General features: G+C 44.9%; 1 protein-coding gene across 1 annotated transcript in view; it reads left to right on the top strand.

The window, feature by feature from the left end:
* Nucleotides 1-22,845, top strand: part of LGI2 (leucine rich repeat LGI family member 2) — a 58,172-nt gene that overhangs the window by 3,641 nt on the left and 31,686 nt on the right. The window lies entirely within an intron of this gene.

The following is a 22,845-nucleotide window of genomic DNA, read 5'->3' on the forward strand; positions in this document are numbered from 1 at the left end:
ATCACCTTTCGTGGCTTAAGTATTGGTCATCAGCAAAGTCTGTCCTCTTGAAAGCATGGAGCAGCCCAAGGCACCAGGAAATTTGCTCAGGAGATTAAGTAGGGGGTCTGCAAGGGCTGGAGGAGAAAACGACACCCTAGGGAAAAGCAGAGGACCCAGAAAAAACCTTCTCTTTCTTTGAACTTCGTCTTGTGTGGGAGCAGCTGGGTTTCTGTTTTAGTGAGAGGTCTCCAGTGAGAAGGTACCTTCTGTTTTCTCCCCACCATCCCCTTCCCTCTGATCCTGATGTCTGAATTTTTTTTTTTCCTAGAAGACTCAATCTCTAAAGCAGTTTGATTCTTCAAATATTTTTTGAGCACCCGCCACATGCATTCAGATGTCAGGGGGCAGGAGGAGGTATATATAGAACTTGAATGGGATCAGAGTCTTAGGCTAGAAGGAAAGGCTCTGCTGGTAGAATTTAATGAACTGGGAGAGGTACTTCTGGAAGCAGGAGGAGTTATCCAGGGACTTGAAGTTATACTATATAATTCCTTTATTCAACAGGCATTTTTTGAGCACCTATTATGTCCTGGAGACTAGAGAGGTAGATGAATAAGACCCAGTTCTTGTCTTGCAGTTGCTTGTGGTCCACTAAGCAAAGTGGTAAACACAATACAATGTGGCACGCGCTATAAGCATATGAACATGATGCCATGGAAACACAGAGGAGGCTTAGCTAACTCAGACCTGTGGGGGTCAGGGAAGGCTTCCTGGAGGAGGTAGCATTTGACTTAGGTCTTGAAGGAGAAGTAGGTGTTAAAGAGGGTGAAGAGACAAAACAGAAAGACATTTCAGGTGGAAAATACAGCACATGCAAAGGCATGGATCAGTTCTGTCGACCCACCCGATAATAATAAAACAGCACCAAAAATAGTAGCAGCCAAGATGTCTTAAATATTTACTGTAAGGTAAAGCACTTTACATACATTATCTCATTTAACCTCAAAATTGTCTTTGGAAATGGATATTCTTCATTATCCCTTTCTCTGAAGAAGCTGAGTCATAGGGAGGTTGGGTAATTTGTCTGAATTTACAGTCAGTTAACTTCTGAGATCAGAACCTAACCTGGCTTTTTCTAGTCCCAAAGCAAAACTCTTAAAGCCTCTTCCATATCTGCTGAATCTTAATTTGGAGTGTTGAAGCCAGGAGCTCAGCATTCCTAAGTCATCTTTCTATATATTTGCTATTTTCCCTTTAATGTGATAATCTGGCCCAATCCGAGACCCAGTGGCTTGGTGTGTTTTAGAATCTGTGATGTTCCTCGTTGCCCTCTCACAGCCCAGTATTCCAGCCATCTGTCTTCACAAACTGCCGAGTCAGAAAAAAGTTCTGGGAAAGACAGAATCGATGGCCGATGTCGCCTCCCGGTCTTTAATGAAATTGCGCAATGCCTGACTCGTGGTGGCCTGCCCGCTCACCTGCCCTGGCTCCCCAAACACTTAGCCATTCCCAGGCTGCTGGATATGGGAGCCCACAAAGAAGAATCACGGGAGTCTGTTAATTTGCCTTCCTCTGTGGGTTGATTTTTCACTTGTTGCCTTTCCTTATCTCATTTCCCTAGTTGCTCCATTTAGAAATAAGTAATTGTCAAGCTGGAAAAGAAAATAACAGAAAAAAAGTATGTTTGTCTTCGCTCTGCTCTGTATCAGAGGGAGCTAACCTACTCTGTTTCAGTGGTTGGGTAAAAAGCACTTACCTCGCTGTCCTGTTAAATTCAGAATGTGGAAAGTTTTCTGGCATTTTTCTTCTTAGTATTGGTGCTCTGTCCAGCTTTACGACTTTTGTTCACATCTATATATCAGAATTTGTGGTCTTGCCCTCTCACTGCCCGGTATTCTAGCCATCCATCTTTACTGATGCCAAATCAGAGAAAAGTTTTGAGAAAAACAAAATCAACAGCATCTATACCACTTTCCATATTCCAAGTAGATAAGCATCTCTGCTTATTGACTTATAGTGAAAATTCGAAATTTGAAAATAGCTTGTCTGAGGCAGCTTTGCTGTGTAACAGACAATCATAGCATCTCACGTCATGCAATAATTTAAACTGGGTCCTGAAGGATGAATAGGAGTTTACTAGGCAGAGGAAGGTCCAGGCTGAAGAGAGGTCCAGGCTACAAATGTGGGGAGGTCTGAAAGGACACATTTAAGGAACAGCAAGGAGTTGGATGTGGTAAGAACCTAGGTTGCATGTGTTGGGGGAGGGAGGGAAGGTGAAAGGGGAGAAGTCAATTGGGGTCAGGGGTTTTTAGTATCATCCTGAAAATTAGACAATGGACAGTCAATTAAAATTTACAAACAGAGTTGTGGTAGGAGTCATTCTGTTTCAGGAAGTTCATGAGGCATCTTGGAAGCAGAGGGACAGTTAGCAGGCTCCAGCGAGAGGCCAGCCAAGGCTGGCTGAGGTTCGGCCCAACGTAGAGGTGGGGGGAAGATTAGACAGGCATGAAAAAGCAGGACTGTCAAGGTGAGGATAACCAAAGACTTAATTTCTGGATTTTTAATTTTTTGAGACAAATGGGAACAAATAATTAGAATACAGTTGACACTTACCTTTGAGAACGCAAGGGGTATGAAGGAGGAAGGCAGTAAAAATAGGAACTGAGGAAGTGATTGCCTCATAATTAGGAATTCTGAAAGAATACCTTCCAAGCTGCTGCCAGCCTTATCCGATGAAAATAAAATCTCTGGTCTTCCCTGGAATGTGTCCAGGAAGACCAGTCCACTTCCGAAACCCTGAGGTGGGCAGGCAGATGTCCACATGTTTCTAGTATCTACCCTGTTCTAGGCTTTTCTCTATCAAATTTCTTCCATAGTGAACATGGGAGAAATAAGTTCATGAAATACCCCCTCTGAATTTGCTGCGGATAAGAGAGTACAGTTGGTGGTCAAACTCAAAATATGGATTTTCTGTGAATATCTACAATAGCCCTTCCTTGAAATGGGTGGATATTTTGGACACTGGAGACCGGTGGTGCATGCACACCCACACACATGCACGTATGCACACACGTGCTGAGCACTCTATCCTGCATACATGTTGCCTCCCTTTAATAGGTGACCATTTGCAAAGCTGACCTGAATGCCCATGAAAACAGTTCTACATATTAGTGCGACATTCTTCATGTAATAAGAGAAAAGAAGAAGGTTGGGGTTGGCTTGTAGGGCTACAAGCTGTGTCCAGTAATAAGGCCTTCAGTCTATAGGTTAATTCTGCCAAAAATATCCTTACAGAGGCTGCCTTCTCAGGCATGTCAGAGAGAGAATTTATTACTCAAGGCACTGCTGTCATTGGGAATGTAGGTAAATAACTGCACTGCAAATGTGGTGTGAAAGGGACATGCTTCTGTTTAGAGTCGGCAGGCGGGTGGGATGCAAGGGGGAGCTCGGGCTAGGAGGCAGGGGAGAGAAAAGACCACCCGGCTTATGGGTTTGGACATTTCCCATTTGGAAGCACTGTCGTGTCAACTGGTCAGTCTAGATACTCAGCCCTGGTTAAGCCTGGGAAAGAGAGTGGTTGCACGTTTTGGAGCTTGTTTCTAAATAGCACTGTCATTATTACTGAGGGCTTTAAATGAGCAGTAGCCTGGTGACAAAGGGGATTAAAATGCCAAGAGTGTGACCATTGAGTAAAAACTGGCAATTAACCTCCATGACCCCTATTATCCACTGGTTTTCTCAGAATTAGATGCCAACCCCAGATGAAGTTCTGACCCTACATTACAGGCTCGTGGTCTGTGGTGAGTTAACATTCTGGGCCCAAACCCCTCAGCAAAGCTTAAGAAATGCTTTTTCCTATCTCGTGCTCCACTGTCTCACCCTAAATACCTCATCTTTGGGGACTTTTCACTGCAGCTTCATCTTGTGGGCTCCCCATAATTTTTTAGGGTAAATGCTAAACTATTGCAATGATACCAAAAAATACAGAGCCTCGCCCAAGATTTAAACTTACTTTTCCCTCACGTGACACTTTAGTTGTAGTAAGATGGGTCAGATTGGGGAATTCTGGTCTGTCGACACCTGGTTCTCGGGACCCAAGCCGCTTCTCTACTGAAACTGATCAACCTTTAGATCAGGAGTCAGCAAATATTTTCTGTAAAGAGCCAGACAATAAATATTTCCAGCTCTGTGATCCAATGGATTCTGTTGTGACTACACAACTCTGCCATTGCAGCACTCAAGCAGCTGGAGATAATACGTAAACAAATGGACATGGCTATGTGCCAATAAAAGTTTATTTACAAAAACAGGTGCTGGGCGGAATTTAGCCTGTGGGTGGTGGTTTTGTTTGCTCCACTCTAGAGCAAGGCTGTCCAATGGAAATATAATGCGAGCCACATATGTTTTTAAACTTTCCAGTAGCCACATTAAAAAAGGACAACGAGACAGGTGGAATTAATTTTAATATTACATTGTATTTAACTGACATCTAAAAGTTTGTCATTTCAACATGTAATCAAAATAAATATTAGTGAGCTATTTTATATATATATATTTGTTAATGAGTGTTTGATATCCAGTGATATCCAGTGTGTATTATGTATTTACACAGACCTCAGTTTGGACAAGCCACATTTCAAGTGCTTGGTAGCACACGTGGCCAGTGATGCTCCTATTAGCGCAGGCTTAGAGGGTTGCCTTTTGTCTGCCTGGTTAAAGCTGGCTCACTGGTATCACTTTTGCATTCTAGCTCATGGGAAGAGAGAAGGGGAGAATGTGTCCAGTTGTTGTAGAGTCCAAAGTTGCGTATGTCACTTTCCTTGACTTAGTATTGGTAAAAATCTAGTCATGTGGACACATCCAGCTGCAAAGGAGAGTGGGGAATGCAGTCTCTAGCTAGATGGCCATCTGCCCAGCTAATGCTTGGCAAGAGCAGTTCTATCACTAAGAGGAAGAAGGAAATAAAAGGGATTAGTGGACAGTGATATTTTTCCATACCATCTAAGTTTTATTTAATTGTTCAACAGTCTTCTTTCCGTGTCTGAAATCATACTCTGGCTTAGGGGGTCCTGAAAATCATGGGAGCTATAGAGGGTTTCTGTTCAGATCCTGTCTTCCTCTCCTTGGCACCACTGGTCCCTCTGTCATTCTTCTGAATCCCTCTCCATCCCTCGTGTCAACACTTTATCTGTATTACTTTCTTAGAACTGTCATAACAAACTACCATAAACTTGGTGGCTTAAACAACGGAAATTTATTCTCTCAGAGTTCTGGAAGCCAGAAGTCCGAAATTAAGGTGCCAGCAGGGCCATGCTCCCTCCAAAGTCCTCAGGGAGAATCCTTCCCTACCTCTCCCAGCTCCTGGACTAGCTCGTGGCCTTCCTTGGCTCATTGACCCATCATTCCAATCCCTGCCTCCATCTTCGCGTCATCTTCTCTGTATTTCTCTGTCTTCAAATCTTATAAGGACGCCAGTCATTGGATTCTCAAGATCCTTAATTATACTTGCAAAGACCCTATTTCCAAATAAAGTCACATTCTGAGGCTCTAGGTGGCATGAATTTTTGGGACACTGTTCAATCCGCTACATTACCTTACTAGGACTCTGAATCACGGCCAGAGACTTCCCAACTACCTTCCCCGCATGTTGCTGAATTCTGCCTGTTTCACGCCAGGAAACCCAGTACCAGAGAAGAGCACAGGGTGCTCATTGGAGACCATCTAGATGGTAGGAGGACCCAGAAAAGATTGGAGAAGGGTGTACAGGGCAGAAGGCCCCTCAGCACTGCAGGTGGCAGAAGGGCGTGAAGAACAGGGAGTGTAGAAGCAAAACTGACCCTCTGCACATTTCCACAAGGAATAAACACGTGTGCCCATCATGCCCCATCGGTGAAAAAAATATCAAACACATTGCATCCTGAGATAAAACAACAACAAAAGAAAACAACAAAGAAGGAGGATCACCCTGTCTAGTCCTAGTACCCAAAATAAATGAGTCCTTGAGCATCTCTTGACAGTTGCTGATTACCTAGCAAAATGCCTTTATCTCTGACTTGCGCAATGCTGATTTCTACAGATGCGGAGATGAAAATCACATCGGAAAATTGCTCTTATTCCACCATGAAGAGACAAATGGAAAGTTGGTAACCTTGGCAGTTTTGCAGGTTTTTTTTAAAAAAAAACCTGTTTTTTTTTTCTAGCTTTCTTGCAATTCTTTGTAAATAGACTTCTTTCTTTTGTCTCTGTTTCCTTTCACAGTTTTTTTTTTTTAGCTGTCGAGGGGGAAGAATGATGACACTAACTGAGATGAGACCTTCCTCTTTCTCTTTCCTGTTGATTTTGCCCTCTCTCTTCTTTCTGTCCACTTGTCACCACCATTCTTTTTCAAGTCTCACCTGCACGATTGCCACCATTCTAATTATACATGGTCGTGTGCCAATAAAACTTTATTTACAAAAACAGGTAATGGATAGAATTTAGCCTGTGGCCAACCCACAGTGTCTTGCCTCTCTATAATCCATTTCCAATGTGGAGTCTAGAATGACCATTTTGAAATCCAAACCTGATGATGTCACCTTTTTTGCTACTAAGCTGCACTGTGTCCCTATTGCTCTTAGAATGATAGCAAATATGTCTATGGCAATGAACGTGTGCCAAACACTGTTCTAGAAAGTTTTACACATGCCGGTATTAATTAATTTAATTCTCCCATTAATGTCCTCATATTTCACATGAGCAAACAGAAAGATTAAGTAACACAGCTAGTAAGTGATGGAGTGGCGACTTGGACCCAAGGAGACAAGCTCCGGAGTCTAATCTTCCCTGCTGCTTTGGACGGTGGCCTAGAGGCCTTTGACACCCTCTGTGATACCCCTGCCCCTGGCCAGCCTCTTCGCCCCCTGCATTCCAGTAAGGCCTGCCCGCTTCCAAGTCCTTGTCCCCCTCCTGCTGTCGCTGCGGGGCCTTTGCACACACCCAGCTCTGCTGACCACGTTCTTCCTTCCTCTCTGAGCAAAGGTAACTCTTCCCAGACGTGGAATCAAGAATGCTGTCCGTGGTCTCCTCCAGGAGACCAGACCTCCTTAGGGAGGCTTCCAGGGAGCTGAGAGCTTCTCCCGCACACCACACACCCGAGCGCTACCTCTTGTGGCTCCAGATGACGACCTGGTAAGGCCTCTGCCTCCACTGTCCTCACACCCTCTAGCCCATGCGTAAGCTTCACGGGACAGAGTTCTCTCTGCCGCCCCACTGGGGCATGGCACGAGGTCTGGCTCACACCATTTGAGAAGGATGTTGATGTATCAATGATACCTGATGTCAGGTTTTAAAAAAGTCGTTACTGGCACAGCTTATGAAAAAGCTAACAAGAGATGGAGAGGACTAAAAATGTGGTTTCGTTGTACAGGTTCTGGTTCTCAGTGTGACCTGCCATCGTTGGCCCTGATGCACAGAGAAGAGAGCGAGCAGGCTGTCGTGGAGAGAGCCTGGGTCTCATGACCAGAAAGACCTTGATAGAAAGCCTTTCCTCAGGGCTGATGTTCTGCCATATTTTCCGTGTATTTCAGATGCTCTTTTTTTTCTTTCAAATTTTAATGTTTTTGAAAGCGCAATTGATCTTACAACAGAGCTGTACATTTAATGAAGTGTGTTTTTTGTTGGTCCCTGTAAAGCAGTTATGAAATCAATGGCGAGTCCCACAGTCAATGGCATTTTGGAATTGAGGTAATTCTATTTGTGGCCTTGGGTAAAGTCTTTGTTTTTCTGCATCCTAATTTTCTTATCTATAAAAGGGCAGGGTTGTTGCAAATATTGGAGATGAATATAATGGCCTCGGTGGCTGGTAGCTTTAATTCATCAACAGCAAGTCTATTATGAGTTTCATAAAATATGTGTCAGATTAGTGTTTTGCTAGAACAATCCATATTCTTGCATGATCAGTCACATATTTTGCTACTCACAGTTTTAGAAAAGGAAATGAGAAGATTTTAGGGGCTCTTTCTTCTTTACATTTTAATTAATGCTGTAAAACCTCTTTCTGGTATCTCTACTTAGTGAAGCAAGCCGTCGCCAGCAATAGCCACGAGGAGAGGCGCTGTTGAACTGGTCACTAGGGTGAGCTCTGAAAGCTGGCTTTTCCTTTCTCCCACTTTCTAAAGACTCTACAAATATTCTAAATAGAAACTTGCTTCTCCCTTACATTAAAAATTATGTGGAATTTGATTCATCTACAAAGCACATCTTTTTTTTTTTTTTTTTAACTCAGGGCAATTACTTGTTCTATTTCTACATCTAATGCTCATTCCAGTTTATTCTTGGTGAGCATTAGTCAGTGCTACTATATTTCAGCAAAGAATTCTATTCGCTTCGAACCAATAACCGGAGTATAATCTCGGTAAAGTCATCTAAAGTCTTCATTTACGTCACTGTTTGTGATTCGTTGACTTGAGCCAGGACTAAAAAAAAAAAAAAAAAAACAAAAACCTAAAAATTAAGCCTTCAGATGATTCTGTGAAAAATTATGCCTTTGTGAAGGACCTCCCTTTACTCTTAAAAATATCACAGGGCCGATAAATAGCTGTCTTAACTATATTTAACTTGGCAGATTAATGTATGCTAAGAATAATTGAGAAAACATGTATTTGGATTAAAAACAGAAAAAGCAACTGCTGAGTGAGGGCAGAGAAGGAGTACGAAGGGTCCTGAGCATGCTCTTCAAGTACAGAGACCCAAATCCCTTTTCTGTTGACTGGAGGAGTCAGCCGTAGTGAGAGACAGAGTTCGAACGACCAACTTTTGTGGATGTCAGCAAGTCGTTTTTCCTCTCTATTTATGCGGCCATGATAAGGTTTTCCATTATTTGCCATGGAAGACATTCCTCATCTTTTAAGAGTTGATTTAATTTTTGGAAACAGCAAAAAATGTGAGAGCTAAGTTGGGTTAATGAAGTTGACGATCAAATGGAGTAATGCATGTGTGTGTGTGTGTGTGTGTGTGTGTGAGAGAGAGAGAGACAGAGAGACAGAGAGACAGAGACAGAGAGACAGAGAGACAGAGAGACAGAGACAGAGAGACAGAGAGACAGAGAGACAGAGACAGAGAGACAGAGAGACAGAGACAGAGAGACAGAGAGACAGAGACATAGAGACAGAGAGACAGAGACACAGAGACAGAGAGACAGAGAGACAGAGAGACAGAGACAGAGAGAGCTAAAGCGATGAAAATGGTTGTAGCAGGTTGAATAGTGTCCCCTCCCCCAAAGATCTGTTTATGTCTTAATCTGAGAAACCTGTGAATGTGGCCTTTTTTAGAAAAAGAGTCTTTACAGAGGTAATTAAGTTAAGGATCCCAAGATGAGATCATTCTGGATTATCCAGGTGGGCCTTGAATCCCATGGCAGGTGCCTTACATGACAGAGGCAGATGGAGGAGGCAGCAAAGAGGAGAAGGCTCTCTGAAGATGGAGGCAGAGACCGGAGCGATGCAGCCATGAGCCAGGGAAGCTTAGAGCCAGTAGAAGCTGGAACAGGCAACAAAGGCTTTCTCCTAGAGCCTTCAGAGGGAGCACGGACCTGCTGACACCTCGATTTCAGATTTCTGCCCTACGGAACTAACAGAATAAATTCCTTTTGTTTTAAGCCACGATGTTCATGGTAATTTGTTGTAGCAGCTCCAGAAAGTTAATATGCTGGTGTTCCTTTCTGGCTTGAAAACTTGGTTTTAAGATAATTCCCCAAGAGAAAGAAATTTCAGAACTAATTTGAACAATAACAGTATTATTGAAATAAGTGTCTATTTTCTTCCAAAGTCTCCTTAAAATAATTTCTCCTGAACGATATCAATCAGAATCCAACGAGGAAATGGAAAGCACTTTGGGTATTCATAGAAAGGGAATTTATTCAAGGAATTTGTCATACCACGGATAGAGAAGCTAAGAAGTCCAAAGGAGACAGAGAGGTGATTCAGAGACTGGCAGCAGCCAAGAAGCCATGACCATCGCTAGGGAGGAGGTGGTGGTCAGAAGTCAGGGTCACCTACGAGAAGCTGGAACCATGGGGCGCTTCTGTGGTGGGAGACATCACCTGAGGTGGAGATGGAGGGAGGAAATACCACCAGCTTCTTTCTCCGCCGTCCTCCCATCTCTCTCAGTCCCTCTCATCGGCTGAACTGAGACCTAGCGAATCATTAGGGCTTAGTTAAGTGAGGGAGTGGGCGAGAAGGCTGTGGATGGGCTCCAGGCAGAGGGAATGGTCTGTGCAAACCATTCTAATCAGGTAGAAAAAAAACATGGCTCTTGGCCTGAGCCTTAGTCAATAATGACACACCAAACGTCCAAATAAAACATTTCTCTGGCAATGTCATTCAAATCCTATGGGGTCAATTATGCCCTGCAGTCCCACCCCTGGTTGCTGGGGGGTGCTGTAATACAAAACCATGGACATGGAATAGTAAAGAAGAATCAAAAACAAGTCAACGGTTTATGGGAACATTGTATATAAATGAAATCTTAAAGAAAAGGATCTAATAAACAGGGATGTAAGTAATTCAGGAGTACTTGGAAGATGAGATGAGCCCCTTAACAAATTTAATGATTTCAAATTACTAAACTACTCTCCAGTTATCACTCAAATGAAGCAGCTCCAGTATACCCCCACGAGTTAGTGGTGGCTGTGACTTTCAAATGTCCTTTTCATGACAGGCAACAGGACCAGTTTTTATTGGGCTAAGAGAGATGAGAACCCCCACAACCACACCAGGATTTTATTGAGTATACACCCAGCAAACCCCACCAGATTTGAACCTCTGTGCTCAGAAGAGAAATCCTCCTCCATCCAAACACAGGATGTGAACCTGACACTCTGAGCTGAGAACCTTTCTTGAAAAGATGACAGAACAAAGAGGAGGGAAGAGAAGCAGATCCATATATTTATTTCCAAGCTGAGCCCTGCTGCCTTTAAATACACCTGCTTCCTTAACTTGAGAAGAAATTTCTTCTACACTTTGAAAATGGAAATGTAGATGGTTAGCACTAGAAGAATGTCTTTTTTGTTTGCGTTCATTTTTTTTAATTGTGATAAAATATATATGTATTTCAGGAGTACAACATTCTAATGTGACAGTCCTGTATACTACACTGTGTTCACGGCTGTAAGTCTAGTTACCATCTATCACCATACAATTGATCTCCTTTGCCCATTTCGCCCCCTCCCAAGCCCTTCCCCTCTGGTAACCATCAGTCTATTCTCTGTGTCTGTGAGTTCGTTCTTGTCGTTTTGTTCATTTGTTTTATTTTGTTTTGTTTTTAGATTCCACATATAAATGGAACTATATGGTATTTGACTTTTTCTGTCTGACTTGTCTTCCTCAGCATAATACTCTCAAGGTCCATCCATGTCGTCGCAAATGGCAAGATTTCCTAGAAGAATGTCTTTGAGGCAATCTAATTTTTCATGCAGGCTAATACCCTTCTAACTCTATGCTCTTTCAAAGGTTAGAACCACTGCAAGTTCTTATAGCATAGTGTTATCATTCATTCATTTGCTCACTCACTCATTCATTCATTCAATAACTTTTATAGAGCCCAGAGAGATTAAGATTGTAGGGCCAGTGAGAGACAGAGTCTATCCTCCCTATGGTGAAGGAGAATTTCAGAAGCCAATCTTCATGCTGTATGATGGGAACCTCCTCATCATCTTAGACCAGAGATCTAAATGACTCCAGGGGCCTTGAGCATCTTCGATTCTTCCTGACTTCTCTTCATAGAGTTTTTCCTCTTCATTAGTGACCATTCCAGGTGCTCCAAATCCCAATGCTGTTCGGGACTCTTCCTCGGTCACACTATGTGGATGCTGGGATGGATGGATATCAGTCCTTCCTGCTTGCTTTTATTTATTCATCTGATGAATATTTGAAAGTCTCTGATGGGTCAGGGACTGTGTTAGGCAATAGGACTAGAACAGTGAACCAAACATCATGGTGTCTGCCCTTGGCTTCCCCCAGAAACGTACCACCTCAATGCCATCTGCTCATCTACTCATTCACCAGTATTTATTGAGTGACCATTCAGTGCCAGGAGCTTTTCTAGACAGCAGAGTATAAGACAGGCAAGGTCTCTGCCTTTCGTGGAGATCACATTCTAATGAGTAAAACAATGTTGAAAAAGCTGCGTAATGGTGGCAGGGAAGGCCTTGCTGGGGACCAGACACCTGAGAAAAGATCTTAACGAAGTGATAGGTGAACCATTGCTGAGTGAAGATGAGCAAAGGGCTATTATTCCTCCCAAGAGAAGAACTGACAAAGGAGTCTGTGTCATCTCAGCTGCTGTGGCATCTGAGTTGGGGAAGGATTTGTCAGTGATTTGGGGGTCTTCTCAGTGTTGCTCGGTCTGCCCTCTCGGGCTCATGAAGTTGTCTGAAGTTGCCCAGCGTCTTCTTTGGCTGGAGACAGTACAGCGGGGGACAGCGGAGAGCCTGCTGGAATAACCAAAGTCAGAGTGACAGAAAAGAGACTCGCCACACAAGGTCGCATCCCTCCCACCTCCTGGGAGTCCTTCATCCATTCAGGAGAGAAGATCATCATTTCCAGAGCTGCATGATCAGAACCTAATTATCCCTGGGGCCATGAGTTTGAGCAGTGGGGTTCCTGTCACCTGGCATTGAGAAATGGGTCAGCAGCCAGGACAGAATGTGCAGCCCTTGCGTACACGTCAGGGCTGGACACTCAGGTCTGGTACAGAGACACTTTGCCAACTGAACTATACTTGGCACCTTATTAAAGAAAAATTGTGGACACTCAATCTCCTAGACAGGAGAATGGTCCTCTGCCCCTGCTACTCTCCCAGAAGGCACTGTCCCTTTCCCAGTGGGAGGCTCTGTCCATGACCTTCTTAGTCTCAGGACTTGGCAGCACTGGAAGCCACCACTTTGTGTCTCTCCTCTTTGTGTCCAGGACATGTAGCTCTTCCTTCTGCTCCTACCTTCCTGCTCACTCTTCCCCAAAGCCAACGGCATCATAAATTGAGAAGCTCTGGGGTTGTGTGGTCTCCTGCTCCCCTATGGTGACCATGAGACCCAGAGGCATTTGGTTGATTTAGCTAATGCTCAACACTTGGTTCAAGCTAGAGCCAGGCCCCCGGGCTGTTCCCTCTGCTGACTGTCACTTCCGTCCTCTGTTCTGTCCCTTTGCTTTCTCCTTCACTGGATTCGGTCTCCATTGCAGCTTCTCAAGCAGTGGCTAGAGTTCCATCGTCAGCCTGCTCTCACGCATCCAGGCCTCCCTGTTCCACGGAGAACTTGGTAGATTTGACTTGATTCTCCAGCCCGTGAAAGGCCCGAGCCCTGCCCATGACTTCTGTGATTCTCAGGCTTGGTTGTCGGATCTCGTTGCTTGGGCCCGTGCTCTCAGCACATAGTCTCTGTGTCAGCCACTGTGGGCCTGGCATGAAGGTCTCCTTTGCTGGCTTTCACCAAAACAAACAAACAACGACAAGAAAACCCACTCATCCTGAGCATGTGTGCGTTGGGCAGTTTTTCCAAAGATTGAGGAGTCACAAGGAAGGGCTCGTAGCTAGCAGAGCCTTCCTCATCTGTGTCTGTCCTTCTTTCTTGCTCCTTATTTCTCTAGCCCACTTTCCCCCCCACCCCTACCCCCGGTCCTGGGACAAAAACATACCCTGCTCCTCTTTTTGAAACTACAAGGCATTTAGTCAAACTTTGGAGTCTCAAGATCATGGTATTTTTCTAAGCCGATCCGGCTGCTCATCATGGTAAACAAGCAGGTCTCCAGCTACTAACACAAACCCCTTCCTAGTTCCGGTCTCTCACCTGCATTATAGATGCAGATTTCTACCTGGCTCCTGGGCACGTCCATTCAGAGGTCGACAGACAACCCAGCACTGGACCCATATTCCTCTCCCCCAGAATCCCTCCTCCTTCTCACCCTGCTGTGTGCTCTCCCTGGCCAATGGTGTCATTTATCTCAAATTCACCCACATTAGGGGTAGGAGACAGCATAAAGCTGATAATGGATTTTCACGTCCGATGACCTGACTTCGAAACCTGAATCTGCCTCTGTCTGTGCAACTGAAGGCAAATTACTTAATCTCTCTGAGCCTTAGACTCTTCCCCAGTATGTTGAGACTATTAACACCTCCTTTGCAGAAGATCTTCTCTAACAACTTTACCAAGTTCCTCTCAGTTTTTGTCAACTGATCAATCTCGAGTGTCTTTCTTTTCAATAGCAATTATATAATTTCTTGCATTTTTAAAGCTATCTGTTGTTTAAGTGCTGGGTCTTTGAGGGCAGGGCTTAAGCCCTGGGAATCTTTGTAGCCTCTGTCCTTCACCTAGGGTTTTTGCCATAGTCAAGGAGCTCAGCAGATACATATTGAAAAGGCTCAATAACTGATGTTTGCCAGAGGGGAGTACAGTGGTGGGGGGGGGGGCAAAAAAGGGGAAGGGGAATATATATTTCAGTTATAAAATAAAAGTCATGAGAATGTAATAGACAGCACAGAGAATATAGTCTATAATATTATAATAACTTTGTACAGTAACAGATGATTACTAGACGTATTGTGTCGATCGCATTATAAGGTATATAAATATCGAATCGCTACGTTATACACCTGAAACTAATATAATATTGTATGTCAATTATACTTTAATAAAAAAATAACTAATTAACTAAATAAATAAAATAGAAAGTACTCGATAGGTATTGAATCAACCAATGACCTATGAAAAACGGAATTCAATAAGCAGCAGTTATTAGCTCCCGTTAAGCAGTAAATTTCTCAGAAGGAATCATAGCTAACCCTCTCCTGGGCCCAGAAAGGCCCGGAGTCCTTCTCTCACAGCTTTTACTATGTTCCCCTCAGTTCGTGTCAACTGGCGAAGCTCAAAGGTCTCTTTCATCGTGTTTAGCAGACCTGGGGCATCACAGCTCGGACGTCTCTTCCTGAAAAACCTGGATGACCGGTGGCCAGGACTGTGCTTAGCTGACAGTCTCCAGCTTTTAGCTCCTCTGGTCCTTCTTGGTTTGCAAACCAATGTCCCTCTTCTCTCAGGGAACGTCTGGACTGTGACTGAGCAAGGTGGTGCCACAAAGGTCAGCCTTTTCTCAAACAGGCAGTCTCAGCTTCAGAGCCCCCCGCACAGGGCTGGCTGAACTCTATGGGGTCACAGACTGGGGCCTCCCTTGCCCTGGCCTGCTTCTCCCCATTACAGATGTTATTCCTTAATAAGCCTTTTGCACTTTCAATTCCAACTCAGCCTCTGCTTCCCGAAGATTCCAAACAGCACACCACTGCAGACCAATGTCCCAAGAGAGCCTAGAAAGAGCTGGAAGGAAGACTGATCTCATTTTCCAGGCACGGTGCATATTTACGACAGGTGAAAAAATACAGACTCTTGAGCTTATCTGACGGCATCAATTTTGGCCATACTCTGGCCCTTAGAAGCTGTTTCCAGATACAGACACTTTGGTTTTTATGGGGAAATCCAGCTGTAATCGCATTGTCTAAAATATTATAGTAAAGTAGATCGGAAGGAATGCTATTCTCATGGCAAAGTTTCTGATTTCCCAAATGAGTCTAAAAGTAAGACATTATTGATGAATCCTATTATTGCTCTCAGAGGATAAAAAATAAAAATAAATAGTGCTGTTTGGGACTGTGCACCCGAGGAGCTGCTCAGCCCCACCGGAATGGGAGGGGTGTGGAGGCCGGCTGGGGGCAGGTTTTCCAGCTGGCCCTTTTTTGGTCTGGAGGCTCCAGGATTACATGCGATCTCCAAGGGCGACTACGTCTTTTCCTCTCCCTGCCCTTGTCACCCTTCAGCAGCTCTCTCTTGGCTCCTGGGGATTCTTGCCTCAAGCCAGGCCTCCTTTGCAACAAGGAGAAATTTGCAGAGGGCTTTCATTTTACCATTTGCTTTTTTGCACTCAGCTGGTGCCTCCTGGGATATTTGGACATCTCCTAGGTGACGTGTGGCCTGAAAATCATTGTGACCCACCCCCTGAGGGCTTGTAGAGTGGTCCCCTTTTACCATTGCTTTCAGGCAATAGTTGAACATCAGAGACATGGCTTCATTGGATGACACGTGGATGATTTCCATTTTGTTGCTGTGGATGATGCTGCAGTGAACGTGTGAGTGCAGGTGTATATTTAAGATCCCGGTTATGGTTCCTTTGGGTCTACACCCAGTGGTGGGACTGCTGGCTCACATGGCGGTTCTGTTTTTAAGTGTTTTTGAGGAGCCTCCATAGTGTTTCCCACAGTGGCTGCGCCAATTTACATTCTCACCAATGGTGTACAAGGGGAAAAAAAGAGATATGCCTTTAAGTACCTTGAGGACAAGGTGGAGGAAGGAATGGCAGGGCTTCTGCTTTCTAGACTCTGGTGGAAGGTGATGATACATTGGAGTTTTTTTCCTAACACATCCATCCGTAACCTTCACCCCAATGCCCTCCAGCATGACTGTGATGGCTAGGACAACTCCGTCCATGCAGCCTTTGGCATGTTGGCCACGGCTGCCTGGTCTTGGGCAGAACGCTTAACCTGTCCACGCCTCAGTTTCTTTCTCTGAAAAAGTCTTCTGTTCCAGGATTATGGTGAGGCTGCAATTGAGATAATGGGAGTGAAGAGGCCTTGTTAACTGTGAAAGAGCTGTGTTAACTGTCAGATCTTACCACTGGACCCTTATGAGCTACTTTACTTCTCCTGCCTTGGAGGGAAAATGTCCTCAAGATAGAAACACTCCCAGAACTTGTTTTTCTTAATACAAGGCAAGCTTTTGTCTGATGTGAGCTAAGACAGCCTGCTGAGGATAAATGGGATTTACAACTACCTCTTCCTGAAGTGACTGTTCTTGCGGGTTTGCATTTGGGCCAGTGGACACACACCCTTGTTTGTCCTTAAATGAGGGATCACCTGCTTGCCTATTGAAGAGGCACGTAAATTCTAAGCTCCAGTGTCATCCTAACGATTGAGAACAAGGAGTCATGAGGTTTGTTTAAGGGATGAGACTTTATCTTCGCGCAGTGGCGGCTCTGGTCTTGCCCTGGTGTGAAAGGAGTTGGGGGCATGTGCGCTGGTGTTACCACCATACTGTCCCCTGGCTGGGCTCCTGAGAGTCTATCCAGTTGCCTGAGGGCTGCTAATCCAAGTGTGCAGGATATCCCCCTGGATTTGCTGCATGAGCAGGACAGGCTGGGGGCAGCAGAAAAAAACAGCTAAACCACATCTGCCTTGTCCACCACTGTATTCCCAGAGTCTAGCAAGGCATCTGCCTTTGTGGAGCGGCTCAATAATATTTGCTGAACAATTAAACTAATCTTTCTAGCTTCCAGAGAAATGCGCAGATTCTGTTTCTTGGGCTGTGATTAGATCCATTTCTATATCCATAGCCATATCCATAGTGATATCAGTATCTACAGTGATTTGTGGCTCTCAAGGAATAAGTAGAGATCTACTAGCTAACCACTTAATTAACTAACTTGCAAAGAATTTTCACGTTCTTCAACTGATTTTGTCCTTCAAGCAGCCCAGGGCGATGTGCATCGTGCTCTCCCATTTGCAGAAGAAGAAATCAAGGCCCATAGAAGATGAGACCTGCCAAAGTCTCACTGGTGATAAATGGTGAATCTGGGATCCCATCAGGCCCTCCAGTCACACATTGCATGATCCCCTCACTAAACCAGTGTTTCTGAGTGCTAGATTCCCAAGAGCTCAGGAGAGGGAGGCACAGGGACGGCTCTGAGGATAAGTTTTGGATACTTTCCTTCAGGGCAACTCTTCCTATAAGACATAGGTGGAGGGAAGAGGGGAGACCCATAGTCAGACCTACAGGTAGCAGTGGAAGCCTTAGTCCATTTTCTGATTTCAGGGATTCTGTCTGAAATTCCCTCCTTGGTGTTTAGTTTATTTCTGAGAGCTATGTTCAAACATGTCCCTGGGAAGGGCAGTCCATTGAACAAACAGTCATTGGGATTAAATGTGGATGTGTTTTAGATACTTCCCTTAGAATACATTTTGATCTGGGCTGGGGTGGGTTGAACAGAGGGTATAAGAACACACAATAACTCAGATGATGAAGAATGAAAAAATTATAAGCCCCAAATATCTTTAATTTAGCCTTGATTAAAATTGAGACCAGAGGCCACAGTTTTCAGTAGTAGGAATTTTGAGAGAATATATGTCCTTTCAGGATGCAAAGCATTGAATTAACCATCGTTTATGGATAAGGGAAGAACTTAGAGAATATTTACAGACCTACCGCTATAAATTTAAATCTGTACTCACTGTGTAACTTGTTCTCCTAAAGCAGAATTTCTAAGTCTGTTTGCTAAGAAGAGCAAAGAGATTTCCCATAAAATTATTATATTGACTCATAAATGTGAAACCATGAAAGTTTGTTATTTGAAAACTGTCCTTGTCTTAGGGGATTGACTTTACTCAGACCCAGTGTCTGTGACTTATAAATGTATTTTTAATCAACTCAACCCAACTAAAAGATTGGGCTCCTAGAAGTAGGAACATGGCTAAAGGCATTCTGTCTTATAAAGATAAAGTGATGTATTAGTCAGAGTTCTCCAGAGAAACAGAACCAATGATTTTACACACACACACACACACACACACACACACACACACACACACTCACGAAATTAGCTGACATAGTTCTGGAGGCTGAGAAGTCCCATGTCCCATAATTTGCCATCCGTAAGCTGGAGACCCAGGAAAACCAGTAGTGTAATTCTGCTTAGTCCAAAGGCCTAAGAATCAGGAGGTTGGTGGAGTGCAGTGTGATGGTGTAAGTCCCGATTTGAGTCTAAAAGCCTGAAAAACAGGAGCACCAACGTCTGAGGGTGGGAGAAGATGGATGTTCCAGCTGAAGCAGAGAGGGAATTCACCCTTCTCTGGATTGCTCCAGTCGAGTGATGTGTTCACCATTAAACTAGTCACTGTGGCTGGGAGAATGGAATGTTCTGGAATGCTTTAGTCTAGATGACATATTCCATGGAAGATGGAAGCATTCATCAAATGAGCAACATGGATTGAATGTTAAGAAGGAGTCATTCCCTCCAAAGCAAAACTGTGTCCTGCTGTCATGAGAGGGTACAGCTGTGGTCGGGTGACAAATACCCCACAGGTGCCCATTACACTGGCGGCACGTGGGAGGTGGCAAAGGTCACCAGAAGCCATGGCCAGAGTCTTGAGGGTCTTTTATCTGATTTAGGAAACTGCATGAGATGGCCACAGGCAGCCCTCCAAGAACAATGCGGAAAATCAAGAGGCCAGGCTGGGGCAAGTTCAGAGCGAGTTCCAGACTTGTGACACCCATTGAGTTTACGAAGAAAAGAAATGATGGGAAGCCAGAAAGTGGCAGCTACATTTGACCAGCAGCCAACCGCCAGAGTGGTGCATTGGGGCGATGTGGTCAAAGAGGGATTGGCAAAGTCTCTGATAAAAAAAAATGGACAAGACTGTTTTATTTTTGTTTTGTTTTGTTTTGCCCCAGGGAATCTAATTTGTAGCCATTCAAGCCCAGTGCCTTTGAGGTTTGGATGAAGACTTTTCCTTCCGTTGTTAGTGTGAGCATCAGAGCCAGAGCTGTTAGATGTTAGTGAAGGCTTTCCAAAGCTTATAGTTCTGGTGGGAGTGGAGTTTAGTTGGAAAATAGGGAAGGGGGGTTGGGAGCATGATGAAGTCTCTGAGATTCTTATGAGACTTACAGTTTGGTTTATTGTTTGAAGATTATTTTTGGTCTAAAAATAAATCCCCAACTGCAGTGTTCCTAGATTCACCCCCTTCTGTAAGATTTCTGTTGTTCCTTGCTGATAGTACCTGAGAAATATTTTCCCTGTAATGTCTGTATGTTCAAAATGTCGTTCATTCATTCATTCTTTCATTTATTCATGCAATCAACCAAGATTACACTGAGGGCTTACTGAGGGAGAATCACCGTTTCATTTAGGATGTGAAGATTTCCCATCTCACCCCCGCCCCTCATTTCCTCCTTACCATCCCCGCTGGACATCTAGCTGCCGACTCAGCTCTACATGGATGTCTCCTGGACATTTCAGAGTCAACATCTCTAATACTAAACTCTTGATACCTCTCTCCCAGCCAAACCTTCTCCTCTTCTAGGCTTTCTCATCTGAAGAAATGGTGCCTCCATCTACCCACTGGCTTAAGCTAAAACATGGGAGCCATTCTTGACATTTCATTTGACTTCAAGGCTAAATCCAACCCAGCACCTAGCAGAACCTTAATTAGTATTGACTGACCGAATGAACTGACAGGTGGTTGAATGAGAAAGGGAATGAATGAACAATGAATGCTTTGATCTGCCTACACCTGCCATTCCAGCCTACACCATTTCACCCCCTATGGGTATGAATGTGTGCTGGTGTCATGGAGACAGCTTGAGTAAGTGCACATCTGAACAAGGATCCTTACATTTTGAAAAACTCTTGCTATTTCCTGGAAACAGATTGTGTTTCTCTGATTGTCTATTAAGTTTTTTTTTTTTTTTAACAGCTGAAGATCTTGGAACCAAACCAAAGTAATCTGCATTTCCATTTTTATATCTTAATTTATAAACTGCACCTTATAATTTACAAGCACTCACTTAGTGTTTCTAACAGACGAAACAAATACTAGCCCTGCCAGCTATGCTACCCAGTCTCCTCTCTGCACCCTTCCTACGGGGGACTTTCTAGTGTTTCCGGTTGGAGAGGATGAGCTGGAGTCAGCCCTCGCTTGGGAAGGGTGAGGATAGTAAAACTGATGATATGTCACATTTGTACGGGGAAGAGAGAGGAAGATCTTCTTAATCCCACTTTATAGGTGAGAAAATAGAGGCTGAGAGCGACATAACCAAGGTTTGCCAATGAGTGGTGGAGCCAGGCCTAGAATCTATACTCTGAAATTCCTCGTGCCAATGGCCTTTCCAGGACACCAGGCCAGGGTCTCTCCACTTAGGCACTGGTGACATTTGGGGCTGGATCATTCGTTGTTGTGCATTGCTGGATGTTTTGCAGCATCCCTAGCCTCTCTCCATTAGATGCTAGTAGGACTTACCCTACTATGACAACCCAAAGTGTCTCCAGACAATGCCAAGTGTCACTCCTGATTAAGAACCACTGTGCCATACTGTCTTTGCCCTTGATTATAAAGGAGGAACAAAGGTTGGGAAAACTCATCTCTTTTCACAGCCCTCCTCTCCATAAAGCAGTAGCCCATCTCTCTTAAGGCGTCTTTCGGGACACACATCCATGATTGCAGGTGGGCGTGCCAGTCACGCTCTCCAGACTGTGGCCTGTGTCCTCAGCGCCGGCACTGGGCCTTGCTGAGTAAAGCATTTGTGGAATGCATGCCAACGCAGCAGTGAGGGCTAGACACAGCAGGCTGCTCTGGAGTGGGACTCCCCTGGCTGTGTCCTGAGGACCTTGGGCAAGAGAAAAACATCTCAGAGCTCAATTTTCCCATCTATGAAATGGGAAGACCCACTCGTCGGGGGGAGGCAGGGGGAGATGTGGAACTTAAATGATGATAAATGTAGACTGGTTTCACATAGATGCTCGGTGCTGGGGAAATGCTTCCTGTGATGGATGTCCCCTGAGGTTAACTGCGACACACTCGCTTTCAATTCCTGAACCCCTTTTTGATCAGTCTGTGCCCCCAGGTAGCCATGTGGAGTGACTTCTTTAGGGCTATTTGCCTAGCTAGACTTCAAGCACCCTGAGGAGAAGGCCTGTTCCTTTGTCGCCTCCCACAGTGGCCAGCCCCGTACATGCTCAGAATGGTTGCAGAACAAGCGATAGGAGCGGAGATTCCTATACTCATAACCTTAGGCATCGGGCCCTGCCTTCTCTGGGTATGTCATAGAACACATGAAACGGGTTTCCTTCTTTAGTAGCTGGATGACAGTGACCCGGATTCCCCACTCCGAGCAGTCTGGGCTATTAGCCATCATTTTGGTTCTGCTTGGGCCATTTTCTTTGATTTCTCCAGTTCACACTACCTTATGGTAAGATTCAAGCTCAGGGTAGCAAAGTTCAGAGTGGAAGAGGAGGAAGGTAGGGCCTGGTTACCCATCCCCATCCCTGCCCAGCCATTCACTCCTGGACCACCACTGGTGCTTGCTGTGCCTCAATTTTCTCGCTCAATTTTCTCGACGGTACATCAGTTGTATAAACAGGACATGGCTCAAAGGGACAAGAGAAGATTAAATGTAGAGTGCCCACAATGCATCTCTCCGTCAGTATCTATTAACAAAGCACCCTGTCCTTGAACTGGGGTGGCTAGGGTGCCAGAGCGCACGCCGAGGGAGGAAGCCTCCGTGGGTTTTCTCTGTAGGCAGCAGTGGGCAGGGCCCAGGGGAGCCCGGCGTACACTCTGTAGCAGCTTCTCTTTTCCACATAAAAAAAGGTGACTTCAGTAACCCCGGGTGCTGTGGGACCGGGAGCCAGATCCCACTGCCCCACCACAAAAGACAAGCAAATCCAACCCCGCCCAACTCAATGACGGCAGTCGTTTCTTCTTTTAAAAATTAAGAAAGCTGCTCAAAATTCTGCACTCTTCAAAGCACCCAGGACAAAGTCTCCCTTCCTAGTCATCGACCCCACTTTATTTATTTATTTATTTATTTATTTTGCCGGGCAAGAGGAGCTCAGAGTCTCCCCCAAATGATTTAGAACCGGTGGAGGGGCTGCGGGCATCTGATCCCCCACTGCTCGGCCGGGCCCCCGAGGGGTCTCGGGGCAGGCTGGCCCCTCCCCCAAGGTCACCTAACTTTTCCCGCTCCCTGCAGCTCCCGGGAGGGCCCGGAGGGGGTGGCAGTCGCGGGGCGCGGTGGGGGCG

The sequence above is a fragment of the Pteropus alecto genome, unplaced genomic scaffold (assembly GCF_000325575.1).
Source record: "Pteropus alecto unplaced genomic scaffold, ASM32557v1 scaffold5, whole genome shotgun sequence".
Taxonomy (NCBI): Eukaryota; Metazoa; Chordata; class Mammalia; order Chiroptera; family Pteropodidae; genus Pteropus; species Pteropus alecto.